A 22906-nucleotide genomic window follows, 5' to 3' on the forward strand; every position below is an offset into this window, starting at 1 on the left:
GCGGCACTCCCCGGGAAACGCCTCTGCGCTAGTACGCGGTGACGCACGGGGGCGGGGCCGAGCGTTCCCCGCCGCGGGGCGCGCCTCCGGGAAGCGCCTGTGGAGCAACCTCAGGAGGTAGGGAGTGGGAGGCTACCTTCAGGGCGGCGGAGGTCCTCTGGCCGCAGTCTGAGGGCTGGGGGCCGGGGCTGTGGAGGGAGAAAGGCCCTGACGGAGCGTTTGTGAAGTAACCGCCCTCGCTTTCCGAAGTGCCGCTGGCCCCTCACGGCCATCTGTCCCTTAACACGTTTCAGCTTGGAGTTCTAAAACCTCCCTTGAATATGAATTTTAAAAGAATGAGGGGGGAAAATGGGTACTTTGTCAGACTGAGGGGGCATCCCTCCGGAGGGTAATGAGTTAACGAAGGGACGCAATAATAATAAACCCATTTTTGTCTGTGACACTTCCGGCGCGACGAAAGTTTTCATTTAACCATACCAGATGACATCCCACTTTTACATAGATTTAACTAGGAATTATATAACTTAAGCTGAGGTTGGTCCGACTACCCTGCCACGGATGCCACGGGCTGGTATGGCTCAGAGCCATGTTAAAGATGAAGAAACTGAGTCCAGAGACGATCACGTGGTTGGCGAAGCCTTAAACTAAAACGTCTCCAGCTTACCAGGCTTCCTCCTGGTGCGCCAGACGCCGCCAGAAGTTTCTTCTGGTCTTACTGCTTGGAATGGCTGGGATTTTTTTACCCCTTCCTTTTCTGAAACGTTAAGACGCCTTGGCAACACCAAGGTTAGGCGGATTTGTCTAGTTGGGACGAAAGTGAAAGGGAAGAAGTTTACAACAGAAGAACAGAAGTGTTATTTTCTCCAGCGTGACATCCAATCGGATTTCCTAAACCTACAAAGCACGAGGCAGGCCGTCTGACCCTAGAGTTAGAGAACTAAACGTTCTGGAAATGCCGAATATGCGCGCCACCTGGTGGGGCCTGGGGACTCATTGCCCCGGGCCTGCAGAACACAGTCCTTAAATCTGAAAATTTCCATCCAAGGCTCATTTCCATGTGACTAAAAATCATATTCCCTATTCCCATGCCTTTAAGTAAGTGAAGTCGCTCAGTCGTGTCCGACTCTTTGCGACCCCATGGACTGTAGTCCGCCAGGCTCCGTCCATGGGATTTTCCAGGCAAGAGTACTGGAGTGGGTTGCCATTTCCTTCTCCAGCCTTAAGTAAAAATGTCCTTAAAATCCAAAAGCTCTTCACTTTAAAAACTAATGAAGTGTCGGTTTGGGGAACTTCACTTTCTGATCAGTGTTTCTTTAGACTATGATATAAATATGAATTCAAAGGTTTTCTCCCATGATGATTTACAATTTTCTAATTTTATTAATAGACTTTTTTTTTTTTTTTTTAAACCGTGCCCAACCCCTCCCCGACCCTTCTGAAACTAGAGCAACCTGCTTTCACATGGGTTTGTATTTGGACTCCGACAGAAGCTTGTTTGAAGGAAAAGTCCCATGGCAGCAAAAGGTTTGGAAAAGATTGCGAAATTCTGTTTAATTATTGTTCTTAGTACTTCTGTGGACACCTCAGACCACTTTACTGCCTTGAACATTTGAATGGGACTTGCCTCAACAAGTTTGCTTACCTCATTCTGAATCATTGATCTTTCCAAGTCTGTTTCAAGACATATCTGCATAAGCCTTCTTGAAGCATTTCTGCTCTTCTTCCTGCCCCTGAGGTGGGAAGCACAGAGGACTCCTTTATCTTTAGTCTGTTAATCTTAAGGTCAAGGGAGTGAGGATTCCTTGAGGATGCTGGAACTTTATGAGTCTCTGACCTTAGTGACCCAAGTAATTTCTTCAGAGCCCCTGTTTCATAACAGTGTGACTGGATTAAAGCCCAGTGAGGGAGCCAGCAGGAGCCTCCATACTGAGTTCACCTCTTGGTGGGTGTTGAGCCACAAGACCCAACCAAGTCAGAGAGAGAGAAGGAAGGATTTATTACTTGCAGCAAGTAAGGAGAACACTGGGGATCTTCCGCAAAGCAGTGTCTCCCAGAACTGCAAAACTGGGGAAGTTTTAAGTATATTCATGAAAGGGCTTGGGTGGTTGACAGAGTTCAAGCTTTAGTTGATTGAAGTCATAGTTTATAAAAGGTCAACATCATTATCCTTTAGGTTCCAGTAGATCTGGTTGTTGAGCACTTCAGCTTAATCTTTGTCATTGAAAGAGAACTGGGAGTCTTTACAATTTCTCTTGCCTAATAACAGGCAATGTTTATTCATTCTTTTCTTCTCTTAAGATCATTGATTACTGAGACCTGCTCAGGGGCAAACATTGTGGCCAGACCTAGATCACCAAATAGCTTCGGTCAAAAAAGCCTTGCCTGGTTCTTCTTCAAGGACCATCCTACCCTATCTGCTTACACTCCCAAGCTCCCCCTAAGAGTGGTTAATATTTCCATTGTCTCTCTCAGGGCAGCTACAGCCAGATTTACCTATTATGGATTGGCTAAATATCATACAAGATACTTGCCTGCTCTTTGAAGCCAGTTCTAATATATTTGCAAAATAAGGAACCTATAATAAATAAACAAACAAAAAATGGAACTATTCCTGAGTCTTCAAAAATCAAAGCATTCAAAATGGGTTTGTAACAGTTTTAAATGTATAGATTAAGAAAATATTCCTGTAACCACATGCACCTGGAATTTTGTGATGAAAAGCCTGTTGGTGGTTTAGGTTTAAATTCATCTCAGTTCAGTTCAGTCGCTCAGTCGTGTCTGACTCTTTGCGACCCCATGGACTGCAGCACGCCAGGCCTCCCTGTCCATCACCAACTCCCGAAGTTTACTCAAACTCATGTCCATTGAGTCGGTGATGCCATCCAACCATCTCAAACCTCTGTCATCCCCTTCTCATGCCTTCGATCTTTCCCAGCATCAGAGTCTTTTCCAGTGAGTCAGCTCTTTGCATCAGGTGGCCAAAATATTGGAGTTTCAGCTTCAGCATCAGTCCTTCCAATGAATATTCAGGACTGATTTCCTTTAGGATGGACTGGTTGGATCTCCTTGCAGTCCAAGGGACTCTCAAGAGTCTTCTCCAACATCACAGTTCAAAAGCATCAATTCTCCGGCACTCAGCTTGCTTTGTAGTCCAACTCTCACATCCGTACATGACTACTGGGAAAATCATAGCCTTGACTAGACGGACCTTTGTTGGCAAAGTAATGTCTCTGCTTTTTAATACGCTGTCTAGGCTGGTCATAACTTTCCTTCCAAGGAGTAAGTGTTACTTCCAAGTTACTTCCAAGGAGTAACTGCCCCATACTGCACTACTGTTTCTTGATTGCTCCTCCTTTCTTTCTTCAATCTATCTCTTCCCTGATTAGCAACTGTTCGAATCTGCCCATTGGAATTCAGGGAAGGTCAAAGAGGCTGAATGATGCCTATTTATTACAGACAAGAAACTGGTGACATGGAAAGCATTTGTACCTGGGAGGGCCCCACAGCAGACCCATAGGGGCCTTCATGGTTTCACTTGCTGTACTTCCTCCTCTCTCTCTTCCCCAAGCTTTGAAAGTTCCCCCTATTAATCCTTCTGAATCTTGAAAACAACAACAAAACAAATAAAATCTATTTGTGTCTTCCAATACTGTAGACACTTTGTTCTATATCTCCTAAATCCTGAAGTTTTTCCTTCTTAATCCCTAACCCCAGAAATATTTATCTTTTCCCCAAATATCTGTCACTTCTCACTTACTCTTCCCAATTTAGTTCTACCTACATGACTGAGGGGACATATGAAACTACATTTCCGAATTCTTAAAACCTAAACTAGGACTCTTTCTAATATAATTACCATTAATTAAGTCTATTATTTTCTAGGTACTATCTGAAGTACTTTATGTATATTTTCTCATTTAAATCTTATGCAAGTCCTGTGAGATAGGTATTATCCCCATTTTACACTTCAGAAGACATTCTCAAAGATGAATGACTTGTGCAGGTTCACACAGCTGGTGTGTGGTGTCAACTGAAAATTGTCACACAATCTGGCACTACAAAAATGAAGTCTCTAGCCACTGCAGTTGCTGACCTTCAATACATCCTGAAAGTTTAGGGTAGAGATCAGGAATGAGGCATTCTGTACTCTAGGAAAAAGTAGCACAACAGGCCTTCAGATAGTTAGACTTTGTCAGGAGATTTTATGAGCCTGATTTCTTCTCATATCTAGAGAAAGAATCACTAAAATCATCAATGGAAACATCTACTCCTCATGACTAGCAACAACGTTCTGCCAAAATATGTGCTTGACCAATATCACATATTGGTATATGTGACCTCTCTCTTTACCTCTTCAGAACAGTTCTTCAGAGTTATCTTAGAGGCTGTCTTCTGGGCTATAGTCCTCATTTACCCCAAATGAAACTGAACTCACAACTTTCACGCACATTTTTTTTTTCCAGTCCATATTTTTAACGACCATGAAGGGACCTAAAGGGAACTTCTCTCCTTTACCTAAACTCTACAAGGAACTGGCATATTGGTATCAGCAGAGGCCTCTTGTACCTATTCACCTCCTTGGAAATGCAAGACAATTTGGGTGAGTCTGTTCTGGTTCTTGGCCCTCTTGTATTGGTTGATGGTTCTGAGTTTCATTTGGAGGCGTATAACAGGTACCTGCCCATCTCAACTGAAAGATATTGGTGAGGGGAGGTGGAGTCTGTTGAAAGACACTGGGAAAACACCCATCCAGTTGAAAGATACTGAGTGGGGAGAAGTTGAAAGACACTGGGGTTTGCTCAGTTGAAATTCACTGAGTGGTCTGGGCTGAGTAGTTAGGTAAGAGACTAACTGATCTGACTCTTTCCCTCAATTTGGCTGCCTTTAAAATATGTTAGGATAAAAATGAAGATATTACATGAGAGCTTTGCTCCAAAGAAGAGGGACAAGATCCCTCTCAGTCAGTTAAAGCTTTCTCAGCAACTGAGAAATTTATGGATTTCATACTGTGCAGTGGTCCCATAGGGAAACACACTTACTAGTTATAAGATTGCTCATCCAGGATTCATGTATAAGAATTGGTCATTCAGTGATCTGAGCATTCACAGTGGTCTTGGACCACTTGAGGGAGAAACTGAGCCTTGTAAGGGGGCTAAAACAACTCTAGGGTGATGCCTAGAGGACTTATGCTACCAAGTACCTTGCTGGCCTACCACACAATTTTATTAGTAATCTTAGCCCTGACAAATTCAGCTTTAAAATGGGAAATCAGTTCAGTCAGTTCAGTTCAGTCACTCAGTCGTGTCCGACTCTTTGCGACTCCATGAATTGCAGCATGCCAGGCCTCCCTGTCCATCGCCAACTCCCAGAGTTCACTCAGACTCACGTCCATCGAGTCAGTGATGTCATCCAGCCATCTCATCCTCTGTCTTCCCCTTCTCCTCCTGCCCCCAATCCCTCCCAGCATCAGAGTCTTTTCCAATGAGTCAACTCTTCGCATGAGGTGGCCAAAGTACTGGAGTTTCAGCTTTAGCATCATTCCTTCCAAAGAAATCCCAGGGCTGATCTCCTTCAGAATGGACTGGTCGGATCTCCTTGCAGTCCAAGGGACTCTCAAGAGTCTTCTCCAACACCACAGTTCAAAAGCATCAATTCTTTGGCGCTCAGCCTTCTTCACAGTCCAACTCTCACATCCATACATGACCACTGGAAAAACCATAGCCTTGACTAGATGGACCTTTGTTCGCAAAGTAATGTCTCTGCTTTTGAATATGCTATCTAGGTTGGACATAACTTTCCTTCCAAGGAGTAAGCATCTTTTAATTTCATGGCTGTAATCACCATCTGCAGTGATTTTGGAGCCCCAAAAAATAAAGTCTGACACTGTTTCCACTGTTTCCCCATCTATTTCCCATGAAGTGATGGGAAATAGAGACTCTCAAACAGAAAATCGAGGAGTATCAGAAAGCCAACCTCTGACTAACACCCCAGCCCCAGGTTTATGTATATACATAACTTAAATTTACAAATACTTAATTGGGAATTAAAGGAAAACTTTGCCCTGAAAATAGTCAATATGGGCTCCTTTATGCAGTTGTAAGAGAAGACTGGCTTGTTAAAACATCTCTTCAAAATTCTGACTCTTGAAGGAAGAGGTCCTTCTAGGAGCACTTGCTTTCTTCTCAATATGCCTTGAGACCAGGGTTCTCAGGAACAGTTACATAGATCATCATTCCTGAGACTGAGGGGAAAAAAAGGAAGGAGGAGACTTTTTAAAATTTAACCTATTCCAATTGTTATAAACTAGTGAGTTTTATATTGTAATACCTGATTCATGACTAAGTTTTAAAATGAAACTATGAGATCTCTGATTGTATCTGTCTATATGTGCACATATGTCTTTACCTTTGAATGGTATTATCAAAATTAATTTGTAAATGAGCTCTAGTTAATTGGCTTAATTGCAAATTAAGCACTTATAAAAATTCTCAGAAATATAAAAGGAAACAGACCAGGATGAATTTCAGGTTCATATGAACTATGAAATATTCAGTTATAAATTAATACATGGAATTAAGGTTTGTTGATTTAATTAACACATACATGTCTTAGAGTCATCAACATTAAGTATACCTTTATTGTACTTAGGCTTAATAAAAATCAAATGAGATTTTATTATAGATGTTGTAAATTTGTTAGCAAGAAAAATAACTTGGTATAATGAAATTTTTTATAAATTAAATGTAAATGAGGAAAGAGGTTTTTGGTGAACTCTTTAGAAAAATTGTTTCAGGAATCTCTACTTAAAAATACTCTCTCCAGATTTATTTTTTAATTTATTTTTAATTGAATGATAATTGCTTTATGATATTAGCCATATATATACAAATGTACCCTCCCTCTTGAAACTCCTTCCCACCTCCCACCCTTTCCCACCCTGCTAGATTGTTACAAAGCCCCAGTTTGTGTTCCCTGAGTCATATAGCAAATTTCCATTGGCTATCTATTTTACACATGGTAGTGTATATGCTTCCATGCTCCTCTCTCCATTCATCTCATCTTTTCCTTCCTCCTCCTGCCCCTGCTCATGTCCATAAGTCTGTTCTCTATGTCTGTGACTAGATTCATTTAGTTTGAAATATTTATTTCTTCAGATGCATTGGGTCTTAACTGCAGCATGTAGGATCTTCATTGCATTATACGGGATCTTTCATTGCAGCATACCAAGACTCTCTAGTTGTGTCATGTGAGGTCAGCAGTTGCAACATGTGGGCTCCAGAACAAATGGCTTCAGTAGTTGTGGCACAAGGGCTCTTTAGTTATGGTGTGTAGGCTTAATTGCTCTGCGGCATGTGGCATCTTGGTTCCCTTTCCAGGGATTGAACTTGTATCCCCTGCATTGCATGTTGGATTCTTAACCACTTGACCACCAGGGAAGACCACCTTTAAGTGGCAACTTTAAGTTTTAAGTGAAGTGAAGTGAAAGTTGCTCAGTCGTATCCCACTCTTTGCGACCCCAAGGACTGTATAGTCCATGGAATTCTCCAGGCCAGAATACTGGACTGGGTAGCCTTTCCCTTCTCCAGGGGATCTTCCCAACCCAGGGATCAAACCCAGGTCTTCTGCATTGCAGGCAGATTCTTTACTAGCTGAGCCACAAGGGAAAGTTGTGCTAAATAAGTTAAATGATGAAAGTATATTGAATATCTCAGTCATTCTCTAATAAAACAAGAAACTTAAACATTAGTTAATGATTATTAGTTAATAATATTTATTAGTTAATAATGATTATTAGTTAATAATATTAGTTAATAATAATTATTAGTTAATGATTATTAATTAACTTTCTTTTATGGAGAAACTAAACCAAATATTTGGTGCCACATTGAGATATTTTCTATAAAAAGAGCACAGTTCTTTAGAAATTATTGCTGGTATTTATGTTTGCCAATTAACAGAATGAAAATGTAAATGATAGTTCATAATTGCCTACTTCTTAGTCTTCACTAGAAAGTAAGGTTTTAACAGTTGTGGATTCTAATTTAAATATGTAATTTAAGCTACTAGAAATAATAAATGAAACATTTCAGTATATAGTAGCAAAGTAGAAAGGGTGTTTTCAATAAATGAAGGTATGAGGAATGGAATTGCATTTTGTTAAGGGAAAAGAAATGCAAAAAAGCAAAATGGCTCTCTGAGGAGGCCTTACAAATAGCTGTAAAAAGAAGAGAAGCGAAAAGCAAAGGAGAAAAGGAAAGATATAAGCATCTGAATGCAGAGTTCCAAAGAATAGCAAGGAGAGATAAGAAAGCCTTCCTCAGCCATCAATGCAAAGAAATAAAGGAAAGCAACAGAATGGGAAAGACTAGAGATCTCTTCAAGAAAATTAGAGATACCAAGGGAACATTTCATGCAAAGATGGGCTCAATGAAGGACAGAAATGGTATGGACCTAACAGAAGCAGAAGATATTAAGAAGAGGTGGCAAGAATACACAGAAGAACTGTACAAAAAAGATCTTCACGACCAAGATAATCACAATGGTGTGATCACTCACCTAGAGCCAGACATCCTGGAATGTGAAGTCAAGTGGGCCTTAGAAAGCATCACTACGAACAAAGCTAGTGGAGGTGATGGAATTCCAGTTGAGCTATTCCAAATCCTGAAAGATGATGCTGTGAAAGTGCTGCACTCAATATGCCAGCAAATTTGGAAAACTCAGCAGTGGCCACAGGACTGGAAAAGGTCAGTTTTCATTCCAATCCCAAAGAAAGGCAATGCCAAAGAATGCTCAAACTACCGCACAATTGCACTCATCTCACATGCTAGTAAAGTAATGCTCAAAATTCTCCAAACCAGGCTTCAGCAATATGTACACCATGAACTTCCTGATGTTCAAGCTGGTTTTACAAAAGGCAGAGGAACCAGAGATCAAATTGCCAACATCTGCTGGATCATGGAAAAAGCAAGAGAGTTCCAGAAAAACATCTATTTCTGCTTTGTTGACTATGCCAAAGCCTTTGACTGTGTGGATCACAATAAACTGTGGAAAATTCTGAAAGAGATGGGAATACCAGACTACCTGACCTGGCTCTTGAGAAATCTGTATGCAGGTCAGGAAGCAACAGTTAGAACTGGACATGGAACAACAGACTGGTTCCAAATAGTAAAAGGAGTACATCAAGGCTGTATATTGTCTTCCTGCTTATTTACCTTTTATGCAGGGTACATCATGAGAAACGCTGGACTGGAAGAAGCACAAGCTAGAATCAGGATTGCCGGAAGAAATATCAATAACCTCAGATATGCAGATGACACCACCCTTATGGCAGAAAGTGAAGAGGAACTAAAAAGCCTCTTGATGAAAGTGAAAGTGGAAAGTGAAAAAGTTGGCTTAAAGCTCAACATTCAGAAAACAAAGATCACGGCATCCAGTCCCATCACTTCATGGGAAATAGATGGGGAAACAGTGGAAACAGTGGCAGACCTTATTTTTTGGGGCTCCACAATCACTGCAGATGGTGACTGCAGCCATGAAATTAAAAGACGCTCACTCCTTGGAAGGAAAGTTATGTCCAACCTAGATAGCATATTCAAAAGCAGAGACATTACTTTGCGAACAAAGGTCTGTCTAGTCAAGGCTATGGTTTTTCTTGTGGTCATGTATGGATGTGAGAGTTGGACTGTGAAGAAGGCTGAGCACCGAAGAATTGATGCTTTTGAACTGTGGTGTTGGAGAAGACTCTTGAGAGTCCCTTGGACTGCAAGGAGATCCAACCAATCCATTCTGAAGGAGATCAGCCCTGGGATTTCTTTGGAAGGAATGATGCTAAAGCTGAAACTCCAGTACTTTGGCCACCTCATGCGAAGAGTTGACTCATTGGAAAAGACTCTGATGCTGGGAGGGATTGGGGCAGGAGGAGAAGGGGACAGCAGAGGATGAGATGGCTGGATGGCATCACTGACTCGGTGGACATGAGTTTGAGTGAACTCCGGGAGTTGGTGATGGACAGGGAGGCCTGGCGTGCTGCAATTCATGGAGTCGCAGAGTTAGACATGACTGAGCAACTGAACTGAACTGACATTTGTAAACAGAATTGAAACATTTATCTTTTCTCTTTACCTGAGCCCTCCAGAAATTGGAAACTCATAGGTTCCCAATAGCCTTATCAGGTGAATGAGGAAGGCAACCTCCTGGCTGGTGATATTTTGGGAACCTTGAAAAGGGAGGAATTCACCCAAATTTGTAAAGCAAAGTCTGTGATAAACCTTTGGTATGGCTTTCCTTGCCCTGAGAGACCTTTAAAAAAGTTCAGTCTGAAACTCTTTATGAACATTTCCTAACAGTCAATTTAAAAGAGCCTATTACATCAATTACACTTATATAAGTAAACAGACAAAGTTTATTAAAAGCAGATTTAATATACAAACAAATTCGTCTCAATTTAGCTATATTTGGTAAAAATGAGGGCAATTATAGAGAGAAAAGAGCAGGTTTTAGTGGATATTAAATTCTGGTTTTGTTAACGGATGACAATACAAAAAAAGAAAACTACAGGCCAATATCCTTGATGAACATAGATGCAAAAATTCTCAACAAAATTTTAGCAAGCAGAATTAAGCAACACATCAAAAAGCTCACACACCATGATCAAGTTGGGTTTATTCCAGGGATGCAAGGATTCTTCAATATATGCAAATCAATCAATGTGGTACACCATATTAACAAATTGAATCATAAAAACCATATGATAATCTCAATAGAGGATTTCTTTGGAAGGAATGATGCTAAAGCTGAAACTCCAGTACTTTGGCCACCTCATGCAAAGAGTTGACTCATTGGAAAAGACTCTGATGCTGGGAGGGATTGGGGGCAGGAGGAGAAGGGGACGACAGAGGATGAGATGGCTGGATGGCATCACTGACTCGGTGGATGTGAGTCTGGGTGAAGTCTGGGAGTTGGTGATGGACAGCCTGGTGTGCTGCGATTCATGGGGTTGCAAAAAGTCGGACACGACTGAGCGACTGAACTGAACTAAACTGAATCTCAATAGATGCAGAAAAAGCCTTTCACAAAATTCAGCACCCATTTATGATTAAAACTCTTCAAAAAAATGTGCATAGAAGGAACCTACCTCAACCTAGTAAAGGCCGTATATGATAAGCCTATAGCACACATTATATTCTCAATGGTGAAAAACTGAAAACATTCCCCCTAAGATCAGGAACAAGACAAGGGTGTCCACTTTCACCACTATTATTCAACATAGTTCTGGAAGTCCTAACTACAGCAATCAGAGAAGAAAAAGAAATACAGGGAATCCAGATCAGGAAATAAGTAAAGCTCTCACTGTTTGCAGATGACATACTGTACATAGAAAACCCTAAAGACAGTATCAGAAAACTACTAGAGCTAATCAGTGAATTTAGCAAAGTTGTAGGATACAAAATCAATACACAGAAATCACTTGCATTTCTATATACTAACAATGAAAAATCAGAGAAATTAAGGAATTAATCCTATTCACCATTGCAACAAAAAGAATTAAATACCTAGGAATAAACTTACTTAAGGAGACAAAAGAAATGTACACAGAAAATTATAAGACACTAATGAAAGAAATCAAAGATGACATAAACAGATGGAGGGATATTCCATGTTCCTGGGTAGGAAGCATCAATATTGTGAAAATGACTATACTACCAAATGCAACCTAGAGATTCAATGCAATCCCTATCAAATTACCAATGGCATTTTTCACAGAGCTAGAACAAAAAATTTCACAATTCATATGGAAACACAAAAGACCCCAAATAGCCAAAGCAGTCTTGAGAAAGAAGAATGGAGCTGGAGGAATCAACCTTCCTGACTTCAGCTTATACTACAAAGCTACAGTCATCAAGACAGTATAGCACTGGCACAAAAACAGAAGTATAGACCAATGGAACAAGACAGAGAGCCCAGAAATAAACCCATGCACTTATGGGTACTTTATTTTTGACAAAGGAGGCAAGAATATACAATGGGGTAAAGACAGCCTCTTCAATAAATGGTGCTGGGAAGACTGGACAGTTCCATGTAAAAGAATGAAATTAGAACACTTCCTAACACCATACATAAACTCAAAATGGATTAAAGACCTAAATGTAAGACCAGAAACTATAAAACTCTTAGAGGAAAACATAGGCAGAGCACTCGATGACATAAACCAAAGATCTGCTATGACTCACCTCCTAGAGTAACAGAAATAAAAACAAAAGTAAACTAGTGGGACCTGATTAAACTCAAAAGCTTTTGCACAGCAAAGGAAACTCTAAGCAAGGTGAAAAGACAACCCTCAGAATGGGAAAAAAATAATAGCAAATGAAACAACTGACAAAGGAATAATTTCCAAAATATACAAACAGCTCATATAGCTCAATGCCAGAAAAACAAACAACCTAATCAGAAAGTGGGAAAAAGACCTAAACAGACTTTTCTCCAAAGAAGATATAGGATGGCTAAAAACACATGAAAAGATTTTCAACGTCACTCATTATTAGAGAAATGCAAATCAAAACTACAGTGAGATATCACCTCACACCAGTCAGAATGGCCAACATCAAAAAGTCTACAAACAATAAATGCTGGAGAGGGTGTGGAGAAGAGGGAACCCTCTTGCATTGTTGGTGGGAATGTAAACTGATACAGCCACTATGGAAGATGGTATGAAGATTCCTTAAAAACTAGGAATAAAACCACCATATGACCCAGTAATCCCAGTCCTAGGTATATACCCTGAGGAAACCAAAATTGAAAAAGACACATGTATCCCACTGTTCATTGCAGCACTATTTACAATAGCTAGAACATGGAAGCAACCTAGATGTCCATTGACAGATGCATGGATAAAGAAGCTGTGGCACATATACACAATGGAATATTACTCAGCCACAAAAAGGAATGCATTTGAATCAGTTCGGATGAGGTGGATGAACCTAGAACCTGTTATACAGAGTGAAGTGAGTCAGAAAGAGAAAGATAAATGTAGTATTCTAATGCATATACACAGAATCTAGAAAAATGGTACTGAAGAATTTATTTACAGGGCAGCAATGGAGAAACAGACATAGAGAACAGACTTATGGACATGGGGAGAGGCCAGGAGAGGGTAAGATGTACGGAGAGAGTAACATGGAAACTTACATTACCATATATAAAACAGATAGGCAACGGGAATTTGCTGTATGACTCGGGAAACCCTGTGTTCTGTGTCAACCTAGAGGTGTGGGATGGGGAGGGAGATAGGAGGGAGATTCAAAAGGGAGGGGATATATGTAACTTCTGTCTGATTCATGTTGAAGTTTGACAGAAAACAACAAAATTCTGTAAAGCAATTATCTTTCAATAAAAAAAAATTCTGGTTTTGTTAATTTATCTCTGTACTTATTGCCTAAGACTCAGTTCCAAGTCAGTTCCTTACTGTTATATTATTGTAAAATAAAAGGACATTCTAATTTGTTTCTGAAGCTTATCTCAGTAATCTATCTTTGGATGAAGATCAGATGCATCATGACCTTCAGCCAGAGATTATGCATGCTGGAAAAGACATCATTTAAAAAGCAAGAGAGTGCCAGAAAAACATCTATTTCTGCTTTATTGACTATGCCAAAGCCTTTGACTGTGTGGATCACAATAAACTGGAAAATTCTGAAAGAGATGGGAATACCAGTCCACCTGACCCACCTCTTGAAAAACCTGTATGCGGGTCAAGAAGCAACAGTTAGAACTGGACATGGAACAACAGACTGGTTCCAATAGGAAAAGGAGCACATCAAGGCTATATATTGTCACCCTGCTTATTTAACTTCTATGCAGAGTACATCATGAGAAACGCTGGGCTGGAAGAAGCACAAGCTGGAAGCAAGACTGCCGGGAGAAATATCAATAACCTCAGATATGCAGATGACACCACCCTTATGGCAGAAAGTGAAGAAGAACTAAAGAGCCTCTTGATGAAAGTGAAAGAGGAGAGTGAAAAAGTTGGCTTAAAACTTGACCTTCAGAAAACGAAGATCATGGCATCTGGTCTCATCACTTCATGGTAAATAGATGGGGAAACAGTGGAAACAGAGGTGGAGTTTATTTGGGGGGGCTCCAAAATCACTGCAGATGGAGATTGCAGCCATGAAATTAAAAGACGCTTACTCCTTGGAAGGAAAGTTATGATCAACTTAACATAATAAAAAGAAAAGACATTACTTTGCCAACAAAGCCATCTAGTCAAAGCTATGGTTTTTCCAGTGGTCATGTATGGATATGAGAGTTGGACTATAAAGAAAGCTGAGCGCCGAAGAATTGATGCTTTTGAACTGTGGTGTTGGAGAAGACTCTTGAGAGTCCCTTGGACTGCAAGGAGATCCAACCAGTCCATCCTAAAGGAGATCAGTCCTGGGTGTTCACTGGAAGGACTGATGCTCAAGCTGAAACTCCAATACTTTGGCCACCTCATATGAAGGTTGACTCATTGGAAAAGACCCTGATGCTGGGAGGGATTGGAGGCAGGAGGAGAAGGGGACGACAGAGGATGAGATGGCTGGATGGCATCACCGACTCAATGGACATGGGTCTGGGTAAACTCCAGGAGTTGGTGATGGACAGGGAGGCCTGGCGTGCTGCGGTTCACGGGGTCGCAAAGAGTCGGACATGACTGAGCGACTGAACTGAACTGAACGGACTATTTCCAACCTAGATGGAAAGACCTTTATCAGGTACTCTGTACTCTTACCTAGCTCAGACACAGTGAAACTTAAGGAAATTGCCTCTTGGACCAATGTTTCCACTTAGAAAGGGCCCCTGCACTGCACTGGCCTATAGAAAGGACTGCTGACCTTAAAATCACCTTAAAACAGGACTCAAGTGGAGGAGAAACTACCAGACCAGAATGAGAAGAAGATGACATCTGAAGCAGACAGCTGACCCAAGGTTCTGGACCAGGCCTGGATACCAATTACTCTGATAATTGCTCATACCTTTGCTTATGAACCAAACATATTTCAGTCTCCTGCAGAGTTTGAATTTAACCTAATTGTTTGGTTTATGATCAACTACTTATACCCTACTTTAGTGGATTTCTCCACTCGAAGGTTCCAACCGGGTGACCCTTAGGAAAATTTATTCTAGAATAAAGAAATTATAGTTCTCTTTAGGCCAGTATTGATATTACTAAGTGGGACCCCCTCACCTGGCCAATTAATAATAACTGCTCTGACTCCTACTATAAAAATGAATTTTCTTTTAGGATCACTCAAGCTCAGTCAGAATACGGAGTCAAATCTCAGTCAAAAACTATAACCTCCTGTTTTTATTAGAAGGAACCTCCCACAATTGCAGTATATATTTATGTGGTTAACACCAGGCTATGGACATTTAAATTTAAAGGCTCCTGTATGTCAGGAACAATTAAATCATACAAAGGATAATCAGCTAACAGCAGTAGGGAATTGGGTTGGGTGCCTTATGGGCAATGCCAGTATATAACTTCCCTTAAAAATAAGGATTGGCACAGAACAGACTTAAGTCAGATGACCTGGGAATATACTGGCTGCACCTAATAGAAGTTCTTGGCTTAAATTCTTACTTATAACCTTACTATTACTACTATCATTTGTATTTTTCCTGTTTTACAAAGTTGTTGTTTTTGCATTACCAAATGTGTGTGACTGAGTGTTTGATAAAATGATGACCAGGGGACTAGAAGCAGTTGACCAGATAGATAGTTCTATACTAGATCAATGGTTATATAGTGTAACTCTAGATGTGAGAAAAAGCAACGAGGGGGCATCGTGTCCTGGACCACAATAGACTAGTAAGACTGTCTTGTGATTCAGAGACATTTGACTATATTAGTAGCGCCTGGCCTGGTAATAGCACATTGAGTTTGCATGTTGAGAGCCTCACCTGACCTAGGAATAACCGTTCCTTAACACTGTGGGACAAAATAGTCACTAGATGTCTCCCAAACCACGGTCAAATTTATGACCATGATCGGACACTGCCAACTAAAACCTATCACCTGCCATCTGGCACCGCAAGAATGAAGCCACTGTAGTTGCTGCCCTGCGGCTTACCCTGAAAGGGGTTCAGGGTGGAAATCAGGGGTGAGGCACTGTGCTCTGAGAAAAACTGGCAGAACAGGCATTCATTTAGTTAGATATTTTCAGGAGAAGGTTTTACAAGCCCAATTTCTTGCATCTTCTCATATCTTCTCAAAAGGAAACATATGTTTCTTGTGACTAACAGCAAACTTCTGCCAAAATGTGTACTTGATTACATGAATCCCTCTTTACCATCATCATATATATACTCATCTCCCCCCTTACCACTTCAGAGCAGTCCCTCAGAGTTATCACAGAAGCTGTCTCCTGGGATATAGTTTTCATTTTGTCCCAGATAAAACTGAATCACAACTATCACAGTATGTTTCTTTTTTTTCCCCCAGTGGTGAACTAGAATCCAAACCTTGGTCTGCTTGATTCTAAAGCTCAGTCCTTTGGCTACCTGAGCTCTCAGAGCCTGTCAAGGTAACCCAAACTTGATCACTGGATCCTTTGAATTGTGTGACAGTTTCCCTTGGTATAAAATTCCCAAATGTGGTGGACAGAATACTGTCTTCCAAATATGTCCGTGTTCTGATCCCCAGAACCTGTCAGTAAGTCACCTTATATGTTAAAAGGGACTTTGAAATGTTATTAAGGATCTTAAATTAGGGAAATTATCCTAAATTATCAGGATGGGCCCACTGTAATCACAAGCATCTTATAATATGGAAGAGGGAGGCAGGAGGGTTAGAAAAGAAGATGTAACAACAGAAGCAGAAGTGGGGGGAGGGATGGGATATACGATGCTTGTTTTCGGTCTTAAAGCTCGAGGAAGGAGACACAAATCAAGGAATAAAAGTGGCCTCTAGAAGCTGAAAAAAGCAAGGGAACAGATTCCCATAAAGCCTTCAGAAAGAAGACAGCTCTGCCAATAACTTGATTTTAGGACTTCTGGCCTTCAGAACTGTAAGATATTACATCTGTGTTGTTCTAACCCACTAAGTTTTTGGTAATTTGTTACATTAAAGCTTAAGAAGCTTGAGTACTATGGTAAATTAAACACAGCCACATATTCTTTGCAGCTGCTCCCATTAGGTGGTGAAGAGTAGTTTCCCAGCTCCTGACTCTGGCTAGCCATGTGACTTGCTGTGACCAATAGAATGCAACAAAATTGGTCTTGTGTGGTTATGAGTTTAGGCCTCAGAGACCTCACAGTTTCTTTTTTTTCTCCTTTTCTTCCTTCCTTCTTGCTCTCTCTCATTCAGATGCTGCCACCATGTGGACAAATCTGAGCTAGATTAGTGGAGAACCCTCAACCAACATCAACTGCTAGCAAGAGAGGAAATGAGTTGACAGATGATAGCAGCCCCATCAGGATCCCAAGCAAAGCGAACAGAAAAACCAGGTCAGCAGCGCCTCGAGGACTGTGAACAGACACAGTTATTGTTATTTTAAGCTACTAAATTTTGGGGTGCTGCAACAGATAAATGTTATGGGTACTTTTGAAAAACATCAATTCCTGCCTATCCTCCATTTCTCTAGATAGTGTGATCAAGAATTTCTTGGTAAGGAGCTCCATTAATATGTTTGTGGTGGCTGTTGTTCATCAATAAAGTTTGGAACTCACTAGTGTAGACCTTGGAGACCAAGTCCTACTGAGTTACCTGGACCTCTGAAGCCCACTAAACCTGCTCCATTCACGGCACCTGGGCCAAGGAAACTTGCTCTCTGTCACCTAGTGTACAGGTCAGGGCTTCTTCTATTGCAAATATAAAAAACCCAACTAGAACTGCTTAAAGAAAATGTCTTATAAACATTTGAAAATAATTTTTAAAAGCAATAGGGCTAAATTCAGGCATGGCGTGTGCCTGTTCCCTCCTTATTGCTTGTCTCCACACTGGCTTCATTCTCAGGCTGCCTAGTGGCACTTCCAGGATCAACTTAGTGGAAAAGCTCTCTCAGTAGTCTCCACGAAGTCTAACTGTATGTTGTTGGCTTTGATTGGCTCCATTCTTGAACCAAATCTCTGACTAGGAAAATGCAATGCTGTAATTGGTCAGGCTGGAGCCACCTGGAGCCAAAAGCAGTGTCATCTGAAGTACATAGGACAAGGAGTTAGGGAGATAGCAATTCTCCAGAGAAAAACCGCTAGAACAGGTTCCAGGAAAGGCATGAATGGATGTTGGGCAGCAAAACCCACTGATATTTGCTATAGCTGGACATGGAGATCAGATTTTCTGATGTTACTTAAATCCTGAAAATTTGCACTGGGTCACCTAGCTACTGGAAATCTTCACCTTCCCAGATCTCAAATGTCTGGATGCCAGGCTGTGCAATTCATCTCGGCCATCACCTGAATGAGGCAGGCAGGTTGCCCTCTCCATCAAAAATGCACCCCCTTCGTATGCTCTGTAAAACAATTGGTGAAGTATTCCCCATGCGAGATAATTTAATCCCAACGCTAAGGGCCCTATCGATATGTCTCTGTGTTCATAATCCTCTCATTTCATGTATGTCTTTGTATCATAATAAAAGCTGGATTAAGGGAAGTTGTAGTCAAACATTTTCCCAGGGAGTTAATCCACTAGGAAAGTTAAAATTAACTGAAAATGTATGAATGAGAATACTGTTTATATCTGGATTTCTCCAGTGGAGACAACCATATGTGCCTGGAAGAAATACTTGGATAAGTGCCTTATGGGGACAGTTAGGAGACAAGTGTAAGATTCCCAAAAAAATTCAGAAAAACTGATGATGTCAAAATTGCCTTCTAAGGATGCTGGTACTGTTGTCTGCAGGGATTCGAGGTCTTAAAGCTGGAGATCTTCTCTGCCCTTTTCCCTGGCCAGCTCAGTCCCTCTCTCCTCTAAACAAATAAGCACATATCTAGGTATGAAGGAATTCCAGGTACTTCCACTGGCTTTGATTATAACGATGCATGCACGGGTCTGTCTTACTCCCTAAGACAGGAATTTGTTTTATTGATAATCTTCATATCCCCCCCATCAAGTACAATACCAAGCACATAGGAGGCTCTCAGTAAAGATGACAGTGTCGCCAGAATTTTAGAAACCAGTCCCTGATAAATGGAAATCTCCATCTTAAAATCCACTCCTCCCTTCAAAATTGTGCTTGCTGGTCACCTGATGCAGGGAAGTCTTCACTTTTATTTGTTTGCTTGCTTTTTAAGACAAAAGCCTGGTCTTGCTCATGAAGAAACAGTCTTTCTGCAGTAAGACCCCTCAAGGAGCCACAGAGATCACAAAGTATACTTCTGGCGGGCCCTGGAAAGCAGCCTCTTTTCTTCAGGCTTCCTGAGCTCCTGGTGGGTTTCTCCGCTGTTCAGAGAGAGCCCCAGGGCTTGCTCCCTCACCTGAGCTTTTTACATCTGCTGTCCTCCTTGGAAGCAGAAAGCACAAGTGAATCAGGAAATCACAGTTCTCAATAAGGAAAAAGATAACTTTAGAAAACTCCATCTATAATCTGGTTTGTGCTCCTTCACCCTACTGAGTATGAAGGTTAAGGAAGGCTCACTGAGGAAATTCCCTGGCGGTCCAGTGGTCAGGGCTTGGTGCTTTTGCTGAAGGGGCCTGAGTTTGATCCCTGGTTGGGGAACTAATATCCCACAAGCTGTGCTGTGTGGCCAAAAATAGAAAAAAAAAAAAAAGGCTCACTGAAGAACAATGTGTCCTCACACCAACATTCCCAGAAGTACCATGGCCCTGGGAACTAGAGAGTAATGGAAAGGAAATATGACTTTTTAAAGCTGACCTCTAAAAAAGCGATGAGAACATTTTTGTTTTCCCTGGGATTTGATGATTAGAAGGCAAGCATCATCTTCTCTCATGCAGTCTCTGTTTAAACAAATAGCTTTCTTTGTAGACTGCCTAAGCTTTGCAGGAAATAGCATCAATGTGAATGTGATCCCAAACCCATAGTTTCTACTTCCTGTCCTCCAGATTATGTGCACCAAAATCAGATTTTTTTCAGGTGTCTTTTATAGGCAAAGCCCATTGCTAGGTGCACAGAGGACTCAGATCCATCCACACACCATAATCTGCATGCCCTAGCCCCTTTTTGTTTTTTAGTCCCCAAGAATCAGCTCTCACAGATTCAATCAGTCATTGAACTTATACCTACTATAGGAACTTCCACTCACTTTCCTAGGATAGTCCTTTTTTCTCTGGCTTTACCTGCCTTTCCTGGGCTGGACCTCACAGATTACAAGCATATTCTCACTATATGACAGAATCATAGGTAGGGTACAAATATGTCTCATGCAAGATTTGGGATACAGTAATACAAGAAATTATACATCTGAAATTCAAATTTAACTGGACACCTATTTTTGTTTGCTAAATCTGGCAACCCTACAGGTAGGAATAAAATCTTTATCTGAACTACTTTGGATTAGACTTGAAATCTGATCTTGGAAAAAAATCACCCTCTTCTACCTTTTACCAAGTAATTACCAAGTAATTCCCCTTTTCTACCTTTTTCCTGGAAACACAAACTCTCACATACATTCAAGTCCATATAATCGTATTCCCCACTTTTTTTATTTTTGGATTTTTTTAGTTACCATTAAGGTAAATTTTACACCCAGTAAATGCACAGATCTTAAGTGTATATTTTGATGAGTTCTGACCAGTTTGTACCCCTGTGAAACACATACCCCAATCAAGATATAGACTGTTTCTATTACCTCAAAAAGTTCCCTTGGGCCCCTTTCCAGTTAATGATGTTGCCTCAGAGACAACTGCCATAGATTAGCGTTGCTTGTTCCTGTGCATGCATGCGTGCTCAGTCGTGTCCAACTATGTGACCGCATGGACTGTAGCCCACCAGACTCCTCTGTCCATGGAATTTTCCAGGCAAGAACACTGGAGTGGGTGCTCGTTCTTGAGTTTCATATAAATGGAGTTACAGTATGTTCTCTTTAGTGTCTGGCTTCTTTCTCTCAACAAGTTGCTTCTGAGATTTGCCCATATGGGTGTTTATCTCAGTCACTTATTCTTTTTCTTAAGGAGTATGAGTCCACTGAATGGATTTACCACGTTTATCCAGTCACCTGTCAGTGAACATGTGAGCTGTTTCCAGTTTGGAGCTATTATGAATAAAGTTTCTATGAACATTGCACACAGATCTTTTTGTGAGGATGTGTTTTTATTTCTCTTGTATTAGTTTCACAGGGCTTATATTAGTTTCTCTTGTATTAGTTTGTGGTAACAAATTATCACAAATTCTATGGCTAACAACAACAGAAATTTATTCTCTCAGCAGTTCGGGAGGCCAGAAGTCTAAAGTGTCAGGACTTCCCTGTGGCTAAGACTCCGTGCTTCCAATGCAGGGGACCCAGGTTTGATCCCTGGTCAGGAAACTAGACCCCACAGGCCTCAACTAAGACCTGGTACAGCCAAATAAATAAATAAAAATATTAAGGGCTTCTCTGGTGGCTCAGTAGTAAACAGTCCACCTGCCATTGCAGGAGACACAGGTTCAATCCCTGGTCTGGGAAGATCCCAGGTTCCATACTCGGAGCCATTGAACCCATGGGCCACAGCTATTGAGCCTGGGCTCTAGAGCCTGGGAACCACAGCTAATGAGTCCACTCAGGGCAACCCCTGAAGTGCACGTGCCCTGGAGCCCACGCTCACAACAAGACAAACCACTGCCATAAGAAGCCCACACACCACAACTGCAGACTAGCGCCTGCTCGCGGCAACTAGAGAAAAGCCCTCGCAGCAATGAAGACCCAGCCCAAAAATAAATAAATTTATCTTAAAAAAAAAATATATATATATATATACACACACATATATAAAACCAAAGTGTCAGCAGGGTGGGCTCCCTGGAGACTCTGAAGGCCACGTTCCATGTCTCTCTCACCTGTGCTGCTGTTGGCAGCCCTTGGCACTCCTTGACTGGTGACTGCATCCCTCCAATCTCTGCCTTGATTGTCACAAGGTGTTTTTCCCCGTCATTAATCCTGTGTCACTGGAGGGACAGTGGAATGGAAGGAGGTAGATGAGCGGGGCAGTGGGGCAATGACTAGATGCAGTGCATACTTTCATGTCAACTCTGTCTCCGCTCTTAATTTACAGGCTCTCTGCAGGCTGGTCCTGACTCCTAGGCTGGGCTGACATCACTGAGCCGAGCAAAGATGTTCACCCAAACGAAGCAGACATCAACCTCTGCAGACAGAAGCCGATGCTCCTGCCTTTCTTCCCCAGTTTCCCCGCTCTGTACATCCACCTCTAAACATCCAGCTTTCTCATACTCCAGAGTGTTGCCCAATCCCAGGTTCTGGAAATTCTCTTGCCTCCAGAAACAAAATGATAACATCCAGCCTGTCTGGGCTTGGCTATGCTATGGACAGACAGCACAAAACCAGAGGAACTGTGACATCCTGCAAAATAAGCCCAGCGCTTGTCCCCTGTACCTCTTTTATCTCCAGCCTCTGTTGTACGATCTAGGAGGTTCTAGCTCTAGGTTTGATCACGGGATCTAGAAGTATTGATATATTAGGCAAGATTAAAACGGAACATTTCTCTGAAGGTCTGGTACTTTTCGAAATCCTGACTTTGAAGTTTAGAAGCATCTTGACTCAGCCCCAGAGCTTTGCATCTAGACTGCCCATCCCCTGCCTGGTCTTCCTTCTTACAGCCACAACAGGAAGCCCCCTGCAGGCGGCAGGGCTTCCGTTCCTCCTCTGTCACCCCCTGCACTTGGCTTTTCCCTTCTCTTCAACACAGACATCCAGCTCTGAGCTCAAAAGTCCCTGGGAATGCGGGTCATCTGTGGTGTTTTCATAGTCTGGGAGGTTC

The 22906-nt window shown here is 41.5% G+C and overlaps 1 long non-coding RNA gene across 2 annotated transcripts; it reads left to right on the forward strand.

Annotated features, from left to right (window-relative positions):
- Nucleotides 1-47: 47 nt before the first annotated feature.
- On the forward strand, nucleotides 48-22636 carry LOC147357077 (uncharacterized). Of its 2 annotated transcripts, XR_015142867.1 has the most exons (4): nucleotides 48-117; nucleotides 4464-4600; nucleotides 17345-17484; nucleotides 22184-22636. It is a non-coding gene; the product is annotated as an uncharacterized LOC147357077 (long non-coding RNA). The 2 variants fall into 2 exon arrangements; XR_015142868.1 differs by lacking the exon at nucleotides 17345-17484.
- Nucleotides 22637-22906: the final 270 nt, after the last annotated feature.

This window comes from Bos grunniens, chromosome 16 (assembly GCF_055505025.1).
Source record: "Bos grunniens cultivar Pamir isolate PY7600 chromosome 16, Bosgru_T2T1.0, whole genome shotgun sequence".
Classification (NCBI taxonomy): Eukaryota; Metazoa; Chordata; class Mammalia; order Artiodactyla; family Bovidae; genus Bos; species Bos grunniens.